Below are 12,227 nucleotides of genomic sequence, written 5' to 3' on the forward strand. Positions count from 1 at the left end.
GTGTGACGATGGTTGTGTAACGATGGTTGTGTAACGATGGTTGTATGACGATGGTTGTGTGTGACGATGGTTGTGTGACGATGGTTGTGTGACAATGGTTGTGTAACGATGGTTGTGTAACGATGGTTGTGTGACGATGGTTGTGTGACGATGGTTGTGTGACGATGGTTGTGTGACGATGGTTGGGTCACTACCCACGGTGGGTGCCATCTATCCTGTGGCAAGACACTGTGGTAATAGAACCTGTGTGTAGTAACACCTGGGCCTAGTTATTACCACGGGAGGGCGCTCAACATACCAGGATGTGCGTGAGATGATCAAGAAGCAAAGGAACAAAAACACGGCACTGTGTCCGGGCGCAGGTGCCATCCTCCCTGGCAAATTATCTACCTTCCAGACGTAGCAAGCTGCCATCTCCTTTTCACCCCGTTTGTGACACAGCCGGAGGTGGCAGGTGTTGTCTACTCAGCCTCGAGTACGCCGCAAGTGTTCATCTCTTCTCGTTGAGAGCAAGAAGATGAATAAAGAAGGTATTAAGGTATAGAAACAGTTCGAAAATGGCATCAGTACGTCCGGGTTACGAGGTGAGGTCGGCCCAGAGCAGACGACCTTGGCAACTCTCGTACTGCGACCACTGCCCACAGTCACACCGCTGCCACGCGCACGACGATGTACCGCAATGTGTGTACAAAGCGCAAAAATGCAGCCTGATCTAGCTGCCGTATGGTGTTAGAAAGCGAGTCTGGGCTCAGAGTGAGGTAGATGTAGAGTAGTAGTCAGGCTGGATGAGTGGTGCGAGGCGGGTGCACAAGGAAGCCACTTCCGAGATGCTTGACAAGAGGTTCGACCTGAGTCTGAGTTAGTAGGTGTCATCCTCACCTGGGAGTGAGTGCCTCTGCTGAGTGCCTCTCTAACACACTCGCCACTCACACACTCAACCCACCTCTATATCTGCCCCGACATTCACTACCGTAAATCCTCACTACTCGTGAACTGTGTTATTAAAAGCAGAAGAAGGTGGTGAGAGCCGCCAGGCGTGAAGAAAGCCACGACTGGAGGCCACTATCCTCCACACATGTGTGAGTTTTTACCTACTCATTCACCTAAGATTTACACTGTTGCAAAAAAAACAGTGACGTGCATGATGCTCTTATCAGTAAATAGTTGAGCTTTGAGTAACTGTGGCCAGGACGAGACGCATGTAATGTTTGGTTTAATATTATTATGACAACCTGTACACAAGATCAGCGTTTGTGTGATCAGTTGTGTAGTAGTGATTAATAGTCTTGTGACTGTCGTGTGATTAAGCAACTGAGAACAGTGTTCACTGTGTGTTGTGATTAATATTGCTGGAATGTGATTATAGTTGTGGTGTCATTGAGAATGTTGTGTTGTGATCAATATTGTTGTATTATGATCAGTGAAGTTATCTCGTGATAAATGATGTTTCTCTGTAATTAATCTGTTAATCGTCGACAGTGTTGTGATGTTATTAATCGTGTGGTTTTGTGATCAGTGCTGTGTGATTAATGGTGGGGATTGTGATCAACAGAGTTGTGTGTTGATTAGTGTTGTGTTATAATGAACTGAATTGGGTTACAATGAATAATGCAGATTTTGAGTTGTGATCAACACTTTTGTGATCACTACTGCTGTGTTGTGATAAACAGTGTTAATGAGTTATCCATAGAGTTGTATTGTGATCAGCGCTTTTGTGTTGCAATCAGTACCGCTGTGATCTATGGTGTTGTGTTGTGATCAGTAGTGTTGTATCAAATAGCGTTGTGTTAAGGTCACTGGTGTTTTGATCAATAGTGATGATATGTGGATAAGACTGTTGTGTTGTGATCATTGGTATTTTTGTGTGATTAGTGGTGTTGTGTTGCTATCAGTATAACTGTGTTGTAATCACATTGTTGTGGCTTGATCAACTGTGTTGTGATCAGCTACATTGTCATGATCAATAGTATTGTGATCAAAGGAGTTGTGTTGTAATCCATATTTTGTGTTGTGTTCAATAGCATAGTGTTGTGATGGATGTTTTGGCGATTAACGGTGTTATGACCAACGATGTTGGGATCAATATTGTGATCATTTGTGCTTTTGTCTTGTATTTAATGGGTTGTGTTGCGATCGATATTATAGAGTTTTGACCAACGGTGCTGTGATCGAAGGCTCTGTGATCAATGTTTTTTTGCAGAGATCAATGGTATTGTGATCAGTGCTAATGTGTCGGGATTAATGGTGTTGTGATCAATGCCGTGGAGATGTGATTAATGAAGTTGTCTTCAGTAGTGTTGCGCTTTGATAAAATGTGTTCACTTATGCTCAGTTGTGCTGTGATCAGTGTTGTGATCAGTGGTGTGTTGTGATCAGTGATGCTGTGTTTTATATCAGTGGTGCTGTGAACAACAGGATTGTAGACGATGATAATGTGTTGTAGTCTGTTGTGGGATCACATGTGTTGTACTGTCATCATTTGTGTTGCGTCGTGATCAGTGGTGTTTGCTAAGATAATTAATGTTTTGATCAACAGCTGTGATATGGTGTGTTGCTATGAGTGGTGTTATGTGATCAGTGGTGTTATGTTGTGATCAATAGTGTTGTGATGAGATCAGGGGTGTTGTGTTGAGATTTAAAGTGTTGTGATCAGTGTTATGATTAATGGGTGTAAGGCAATGGTGTTGTGATTTGATTAATGGTGATGTGCCGTGATTAACTGTGTTATGATCAGCGGTGTTATGATCAACCGAACTGATCAATGATCTTGATATTTGATCAATAATGTTATGTTGTGATTAATGGTTTTGCTATCAATGGTGAGATCAAAGATGCTATCAATTGTGGTATGATCAATTGTGGTGTGATTAATGGTCTTGTGATCAGCATTCTTAGGTTATTATCAGTGGTGCTGCGTTATCACCAGTGTTGTCTTGGCTTTATTGTTGTTGTGTTGTTATTGCTAGTGCTGTCTTGGGTTCATTGGGATTGTGTTATCACTATTGTCTTGGGTTCAATGGGACTACGTTATCACTAGGGTTGTCTTGGGTTCACTGGGACTACGTTATCACTAGGGTTGTCTTGGGTTCACTGGGACTACGTTATCACTAGGGTTGTCTTGGGTTCACTGGGACTACGTTATCACTAGGGTTGTCTTGGGTTCAATGGGACTACGTTATCACTAGGGTTGTCTTGGGTTCACTGGGACTACGTTATCACTAGGGTTGTCTTGGGTTCACTGGGACTAAGTTATCACTAGGGTTGTCTTGGGTTCACTGGGACTACGTTATCACTAGGGTTGTCTTGGGTTCAATGGGACTAAGTTATCACTAGGGTTGTCTTGGGTTCACTGGGACTACGTTATCACTAGGGTTGTCTTGGGTTCACTGGGACTACGTTATCACTAGGGTTGTCTTGGGTTCAATGGCATTGTGTTGGGATCAGTGGTGTTTTAATCAAGGGTCTTGCTGTGTTAATAATATTGTTTTGATACTTCGTTTTCATGATTTGTTTCGTTGTACTGTGATCTGTGGTATTTTATTGTGATCATCGGTGTTTAGGTGTGATTAACAGTCTTGTGTTGTGAAGTGTTATTTTGAGATTAATGTGTTGTGATCAATAGTGTTGTGATTATTGGGGTTCTGGGATTACGAACAGTGTTTTGTGTTGTGATTATCGTGGTCTTGGGGTTATCAATAGTATTGTGTTGTGATTATCGTGGTCCCGGGGTTATCAGTAGTGTTGTGTTGTGATTATCGTGGTCCCGGGGTTATCAACAGTGTTGTGCTGTGATCGTGGGGGTTCTGGAGTTATCAGTGGTGTTGTGGTTAAGGAAGCTGCGTTGTAGTCAAAAGAGTTGCGCTGTGATCATTGATGTTGCCTTCTGATCACTGGTGTTGTGTTGTGAAGAATGATATTCTGTTGTGATCAATGTTGTGGTATGATCAGTGTTGTAGTGTTGCGTTCGGTGGCATTATGTTGTGATCAGTGGTGTTGTGATCAGTGGGTTTGTGTTGTGATATGTGAATTTGTTTGCTATCAAAGGTGTTGTGGTCAGTGATGTTGTGTTGTGATTAATGGTATTTTTTGAAATCAATGGTGTTGTGATCAATGGGGTTTTCTATGATTTTTTGATGTTTTGTTGTGATCAATAATGCTGTGGTGTGATTGGTGGTGACATGTTGTGATTCTTGAAACTGTGTTATGATCAATGATTAATTCTCTTGTAATCAGTGATGTTTTGTGATTACTGGTACTGCTCTGCTATTATAGTATTCTGATCAGTGATATTTACAGTGATCAATGGTGCTGTGTTGTGATCACTTGTGTTATTAAGCAATCTGGAATACTGAATTGCAATTACTAGTGTTGTGATCAACGGAGTTGTGTTGCGAATGGCTGTCTCTGTTATGATAATATTTGTGTTCTATAAGTAATATTGATTTGATATTAACAATAGCGTGGTGATCAATGATGATGTAGTGTGATTAATATTATATCAACATGATTAATGGTGTTTTGTTTTATCAACTGTATGCTCTGATCAATGTTGTTGTTAAAGTTGTCGAGTGGTCATTTTTCTTTCGTTAATGTTGTGTTGTAATCAATATATATTTTGATGTGATGAATCGTACTGCAGTGTGGCCAGTGCTGTATTGTGCCGAGCCGCTGTGTGGTTGTCGTCAGTAGTGGTGTTGTGCTTATTGGTGGAGTCTTTGACATCAGTGGTGGATTCTTGACATCAATGGTGTGGTGTTCGTAGTATGTCTGTATGGCTCGGTCTGTAGGGCTGTCGTTTGGGTTTTCTTCCTGTAACTTTCATGGAGGCCAGAGAGGTAAGGTGCGAGCTATCGCCTTTATAGAAATATCAGTACTAAGCGGCGTGGCGGCACTGAGAGCGGCGTGGTGGCACCGAAAGCGCTCCTTGAGTGACTTCCTTTTTTGAGTACATCGGCAGTGTGTTCTTTGTGGGACTCTGGGATACACTCCTATGATTTACTTTTGGACACGTTCGAAATGTGCGGCTTCAAGGGTGCATAGTAGTCAGAATGGCAGAGTAGTCAGCATGGCAGAGTAGTCAGCATGGCAGAGTAGTCAGCATGGCAGAGTAGTCAGCATGGCAGAGTAGTCAGCATGGCAGAGTAGTCAGAATGGTACATTCGATCACAGAAACAATCCCACAAGTGTAAGTACCTACTGAATTTCAAACAATTTGTATTGGAGAAGGCAGCAAGTCTTGGTTGTAAACATTACCTTGGAATGTGCTGGCAAAATGCCGGGAAACAGAGAAAATGGTTATGCAAATAATAAGGTACAACTATATTATTTTCTGTGAAGTATTTGCTTACTATTGCCCGAGCATAATAGTCTTACCGTCTTATGAGCAAGATATTGTATATTACTACAATCGATAGATTACAATTTCTTTTTCATGGAATATTTCCTCCATCAGGAAGCGGTTGCCAGACTTACATCATATTAGTACAACCAAGGAAACTGATGACATTTATTTGCAGGGATGTAGACAACGATTTGGAGTACCTCCCCCGAAGTTGCCTGGATATACATCATATAACTTAAGGTCAACTAACTGTTGTGTGATCTATGTTAGAAAGAACTTGCTGTATTCAATCATTGCCCCGCAGAGTCTGGTAAGGATGGTGGTCAAAATATATGCCGGTATCTTCTATCTTTATGCCCCAGCTAATCAGTCACTATATGATGCCTTTCTAGATCACATCAGTAGTGAACCTACCCACATTCTTGGAGACTTTAATGCCAGACATAAGAATATTGTTGGGTTTATAACAAACTCCAATGGAACTAAAGTAGTGAAATTTCTAAATGAGAATGATAATGTTCGAATTATGGGCACTGTTGAGCCTACTCACTTACATGGCAGTGTACTAGATCAGTGCCTTGGAATTAGTGGATCATATACGATACATGACTGTCATAGTTGATGATTTCCATCCGATCACTTTCCAAGACTCACAGCTGTCAATCTTGATCATATTTCTAGGGACCAATGAGCTAGATACAAAAGATACAACTCATTCTTACCCATGAACACAGGGATAACTTCATTAACTACTTATAATAAGAATTACAAGCCCACTGGCACACAAAAATTCAATGATGATTTAATAGCTACCATTGAGAACTTACTCATAAATCAAGGGATTAGAAAGAGGCCATAAATATTCCACTATGAATGACAACAAATACCATCATAAGTACTATAATGAACCACATCTACGCAATTTAACACAGGTAGCTAAGAGGATTTGTAAAGTGCATCATGAACGTAGAATCTCAGATTTGCTCAAAACTTTCCAAGTTGCACTAACAAATGCAAGAAACAGAAAACAAAAACTTAGGTAACAGTAATGGGAACAATTTGTTAGTGGGCTAAACAGAGCCACTTCATTTAAATTTAGCCTGGAAAGGCTAAATCTGAACCAGGATGCCCTCTCTTGAGCAACTTTACCAGCAGCTGAGAGAAGAGCTCAGAGTTGCTAAGATGGAGATACGGCGATTAACGGAGGAGAACAAGAGGATTCGTAATCCTTCTGTTGAGTCCCCATGTTAAGAGGGGAGCTTGGTCAGTGGTCGGGCAAAATGGAACCAAGCTGAAGATCAAGAAAACGGTTGGAGAGGCAGAAACAACGAGAAACCAGAAGACTACCGTGGAAACTTCCAACCCATTCTCGGTGCTACCTGACGAATGTGAGTGTTCTACTGGGAATGCCACAACGAGCACCAAAGAAGCATTGGCAGACGTGAGTAAGACATCCCTAGAAACCCCAACGAAGACCATCGAGAACGTCTTGACGAATTCTACAAGTGGTGTAATGCTACCTGGCGAATGTGAGTCGACTACTCGGAGCATCACGACGGACGACGCCAAGGAAGGTAAAAACATTGTTGTTGTTGGGGATAGCCAGATTAGGTACATGGATAGGGCATTCTGCTTGAAGGATAGGAGTAGGAGGCAGAGAGTGTGTTTTCCTGGGGCTGGGATGAAGGATATTGTTAGCCATCTGGATGACATCATGAGAGGTAATGGGTGCAATCCTATTATCTGTCTCAGTGCTGGAGGCAACGATGTTGGCAGACGTAGGAGTGAGGACCTGATTAGCAGGTATAGGTCAGCAATAAAGATAATTAGGAGGAAGGGTGGGAAACCTGTCATATGTGGCATTTTGCCAAGGAGAGGAGTTGGAAATGAATGGTTGTCCAGAGCAATTGGTGTCAATTGCTGGCTGGACAAATACTGTAAGGAAAATGCGGTAACATTCATTGACAACTGGGACCTCTTCTATGGCAGAAATGACATGTATGCCAGGGATGGGGTTCACTTATCTAGGTGTGGGGTGGGAGCACTGGCCAACGCAGTGGAGGGAGCTGTTAGGTCTTTAAACTAGGAATAGTTAGTGGTATGGGTTTTGGCGGGAAAACTGTGGTCGCAGTGTAGTAATATGAGTACTAGGAGAACTAGTAATAGGCAAAATGAGGTGGATATTGGAAAGCCAGTGGCACTAATTGACAAGGACAGTAATAGGTTTAGTGGAATAACAGAAAGGAGCAGGAAGGGTAAAGAGAGAGGAGGGTCTTTAAATATTTATTACACAAATAGTCGCAGTGCTAGGAATAAGATGGACGAGTTGAGACTAGTTGCTAGTGCAGGTAACAGATATATTTGCCATTACTGAGACGTGGTTTAATTCAAAAAGCCTGCAGAATGTCACATTCAGGGTTTTAAATTGTTCCAAGTAGATAGAAGTATCGGGAAGGGGGGTGGCGTGGCATTGTATGTCCGAGATCGCTTGAACTGTTGCATAAAAACGGGTATTAAGTCTGAAGTAACACATACAGAGTCTGTTTGGATAGAATTTTCAGAGGGGCATGAAAAATTAATTTTAGGTGTGATATACCGTCCCCCAAATTTAGATAGGGACCAGGGGAGACTACTATGGGAGGAAATTGTTAGGGCCACAAGGCACGATAATGTAGTAATTCTAGGAGACTTTAAATTTAGACATATTGATTGGAATTTCTTGACTGGGAATTTAGAATCATACGACTTCTTAGTAGTTCAGGATTGTTTTTTGAAGCAGTTTGTGACAGAACCTACAAGGGGTAATAACCTGCTTGACTTAGTTCTGGCAAACAATGAATCCCTTGTTAATAATTTAGAAGTTTCAGAGGAACTGGGTGCTAGCGACCACAAATCAATTACATTTAGAATTGAATGGAAGTATGATAGTAGGGATAACTCAGTAACAGTCCCAGATTTTCGCTTAGCAGATTACGATGGGCTTAGAGAACACTTATCATCTGTTGACTGGGGTAACGAAGAGAGCTATCAATATGACAGTTTTCTGAGCACAATACATGCTGCTCAAAGAACGTTTATCCCAAATAAAGAAATTAGATCAAATAGAAATGACCCAAAATGAATGAATAATAGGCTGAAATATCTACTAGGGCATAAGAAAGGAATTTATAGGCGTATCAAAAGTGGCGAGGGCCATCTTATGAATCAGTATATTGACATTAAGAGGGACATTAAAAAGGGGATAAGAAAAGCTAAAAGGGACTATGAAATTAAAGTTTGGAGTTGGAGAGTTGTGCAGGAGTAGACTTAGGGATCACCTTCTCTGCCAGGCAATCTTGTAGGAAGTTGTGTCTGTTGCGATAGCTGTGAGCACGAAGAAGGGTGTCCAAATAACGTCTGCATGAAATGTCCATTATGTTGCGGTGTCCGACAGATTGTAATAAAGTTGGTAGAATTACCGACAATATGTAAAGTAAAAAGGACACAAGTGCAACTAATGTGACATTTATTGTGGCAACGTTTCGCTCTCCAGGAGCTTTATCAAGCCATTACAAACAATACATGGACACAGAGGGTATATAAAGGCTCAGAGTGAGGTGTAATATTAGTGAGGTACCATTTCGATGTTCACTAGTGGTAGTAGTAGTAGTAGTGGTAGTAACAAAAGTAATACAATATGGTAGAGCAATTATTTCGTACATGAGTAAAAGGATATAAAAGCTATTACTTGGGTAACATAAAAATAGGTTGGACAAATATAGACTGGAATGAGGCAGCTTGTTTCAGTGTTCACTCTCTGTGCTTTGTGTAGTATAACAGGAGAGACTATGTGATGGCAGGGTTTACTGTTTTCAGGAGGATTCTTGCTAAGACTTCGGAGATGGTGAAGCTGCCGTTGTTTTGTTTAACTGTATTCGAAACAGCGATCAGTGCTGATTCGAGGCACTTGCGTCTGCGGAAATTAGTTTCTTTGATTACTAATTGGGCGTCTCTGAATTTCATGAGATGATTGGTGGAATTTCGGTGTTGTACACAGGCGTTCAAGTTATCGTTCCTACATGCGTAAATGTGTTCATTGAGGCGGGTGTCGAGGTTTCTGGCTGTTTCACCTACGATAACTTGAACAACGCTCTAGAATAAGTAACGTGTGTGTGTACTCACCTAATTGCGGTTGCAGGGGTTGATTCAATGCTCCTGGCCCCTTCTCTTCACTGGTCGCTACTAGGTTCACCTTCTCCCTGCTCCATGAGCTTTATCATACCTCTTCTTAAAGTTAAGTATGGATCCTGCCTACACTACATCACTCTCTAGACTGTTCCACTTCCTGACTCTATGATTGAAGAAGTACTTCCTAACATCCCTGTGACTCATCTGAGTTTTCAACTTCCTGATGTGACCCCTTGTTGCTGTGTCCCATCTCTGAAACATTCTGTCCCTGTCCACCTTGTCAGTTCCTCTCAATTTTTTATATATTGTTATCATATCCCCCCTATCCCTCCTGTCCTCCAGTCTTGTCAAGTTGAGTTCTCTTAACCTTTTCTTCGTAGAAAAAATCTCTTAGCTCGGGGACTAGTCTTTTTATAAACCTTTCACACTCTCCAATTTCTTGACGTGTTTGACCAGGTGTAGGTTCCATACTGGTGCTTCCTACTCTAATATGGAACTGACGTACACGGCGTAGTGTCATGAATGACTCCTTACTTAGATGTCGAAATGCTATTCTTAACTTTGCCAGGCGCTCATATGCTGCAGCGGTTATTTGACTGATGTGCACCTCAGGGGACGTGCTAGGTATAATGTTCACCTCAAGATCCTTTGATTCCCTAGTCATACTATGTCTGCGGTCTTCTTTCTCCTTCCCCGAGCTTCATGATTTTGCACTTGTTGGGGTTAAACTCCAGAAGTGATTTGCCGGACCAGGCTTGCAGCCTGTCCAAATCTCCTTATAAACTTACCTGATCCTCATCTGCTTGTATTCTCCTCGTTAGCTTCACATCGTCTACAAACAGGGACACCTCTGAATTTATCCCTTTCATGTCATTCACATATACAAGAAACAGCACCGGACCTAGGACTGACCCTTGTGGAACCCCACTCGACATCTGCACCCACTCTGACACCTCGTCACGTACCAATATACCAATACACTGTTTCCTTCCTCTCAGGTATGCCCTGATCCACTGCAGTACTTTTCCTTCTATTCTTTCCTGCTCCTCTAGCTTTTCAATCGGTCTCTTCTGTAGAGTGTTCCGAAAGCCTTCTTACAGTCCCAGAAGATGTAATTTACCCATCCCTTTCTCCTGTCTTACTTCTGTTATCTTGTTGTTCTAGAACTCCAGTAGGTTTGTAACGCGGGATTTCCATTCCTTGATGCCATGCTGGTTGTCATACATGAGCCCGTCCCTTTCTAGATGCTCCACTATTCTTCCCTGATAATCTTATCCATAACCTGACATACTATTCATGTCAGCGACACTAGTGTCTAGTTTAATGCTACCTGTCTGTTTGTCTCCTTTCTTAAAAATTGGGACAACATTTGCTGTCTTCCACACCTCAGTTTCCCTGTTTCGAAAAATTTATTGAAAACTGTTGTTAGTGGCACACACAGTGCATCTGATCTCTCTCTCTCAGGACCCATGGAGAGATGTTATCTGGGTCCACCACTTTCGAGGTATCTAGTTTACCTAACATTTTCTTCACCTCCTCCACAATTGTGTACAATGTGTCGGTTTGCTGGAAGCCTATCTGTCTCCACTGTGAATACCTCCTTAAATCTTGAACTGAGCTCCTCGCACACTTCCTAGTCGCTCCCTGTGTGTTTTCCTCTTTTCTCATCCTATTAATTGGTCCTTGACTGTTGTTTTCCTCCTGATATAACTGTATAACAACTCTGGGTCAGATTTTGCTTTTGATGCTGCGTCATTCCCATATTGCAGCTGTGCCTCTCTCCTTATCCGTGAATATTCATTTCTGGTTCTTCCGTTCAATTCCACGTTCCTCTGAGTCCTTCGCCTTCTATGCATTTTGCTTGCTCTAGCGCACTTGACTTTGGTTTCTCCACACCTACCTAAGATTATATATATATATATATATATATATATATATATATATATATATATATATATATATATATATATATATATATAATATATGGTACAAAGGATTTAAGAGATACAGTGTTGATAAAGATGGCATATACAGTACATATTGTTACGTGTTTGTCACTGATTATAATGCGAAAATCTCATCCAGCTCCTAAGAGCTGGGGCGCGTGCCCAAAATACAGCAGGCATTACCCCTCTGAACAGCAGCGCTGAGTCGTTGAGTCGTGTACTAGCCTCCACAAGCAGTATTTATATTACTGTAGCCACGAAAGAGCCCTTGGCTAGTCGTATTGTTATTGATTTAATACCACTCGTTCGTGTTTACAATAATATATATATATATATATATATATATATATATATATATATATATATATATATATATATATATATATATATATATATATAATGTCGTGCCGAATATGTAAAACTGGTCAATTAGCAAGAACTCATTTAAAATTAAGTCCTTTCTAAAAATTTCTCTTATACGTTTAAAGACATATTTTTTCATTAATGTTAATATAAAAAATTTTAATTTTGCTCCAAAAGAATCTTAGAAAACTTACCTAACCTTATTATAACAAGAAGAATTTATTTTAGCCTAACCCAACTATTTATATATTTTAGATTTGCTTACAATAATTTAATACTAAACAAACACAGTGAAATACATTTTTTTCGTTAGGTTCAGAATGATTTTGGAGAAATTATTGCATACACAAATTTTCACTTGTCCTATATGGCAAGATGAGCGTTGCTATTTAAGCCAAGATCGCAAGTTC

General features: G+C 41.0%; 1 protein-coding gene across 1 annotated transcript in view; it reads left to right on the top strand.

Moving 5' to 3' along the window:
* Positions 1 to 728: 728 nt before the first annotated feature.
* LOC128692339 (serine-rich adhesin for platelets) overlaps positions 729 to 12,227 on the top strand; it is a 176,296-nt gene continuing 164,797 nt past the window's right edge. The window contains exon 1 of the mRNA XM_053781458.2: positions 729 to 1,079. The gene's annotated coding sequence lies outside the window, so the exon portion shown is untranslated. The remainder of the gene's footprint in view (positions 1,080 to 12,227) is intronic.

Source organism: Cherax quadricarinatus, chromosome 53 (genome assembly GCF_038502225.1).
Source record: "Cherax quadricarinatus isolate ZL_2023a chromosome 53, ASM3850222v1, whole genome shotgun sequence".
Taxonomy (NCBI): Eukaryota; Metazoa; Arthropoda; class Malacostraca; order Decapoda; family Parastacidae; genus Cherax; species Cherax quadricarinatus.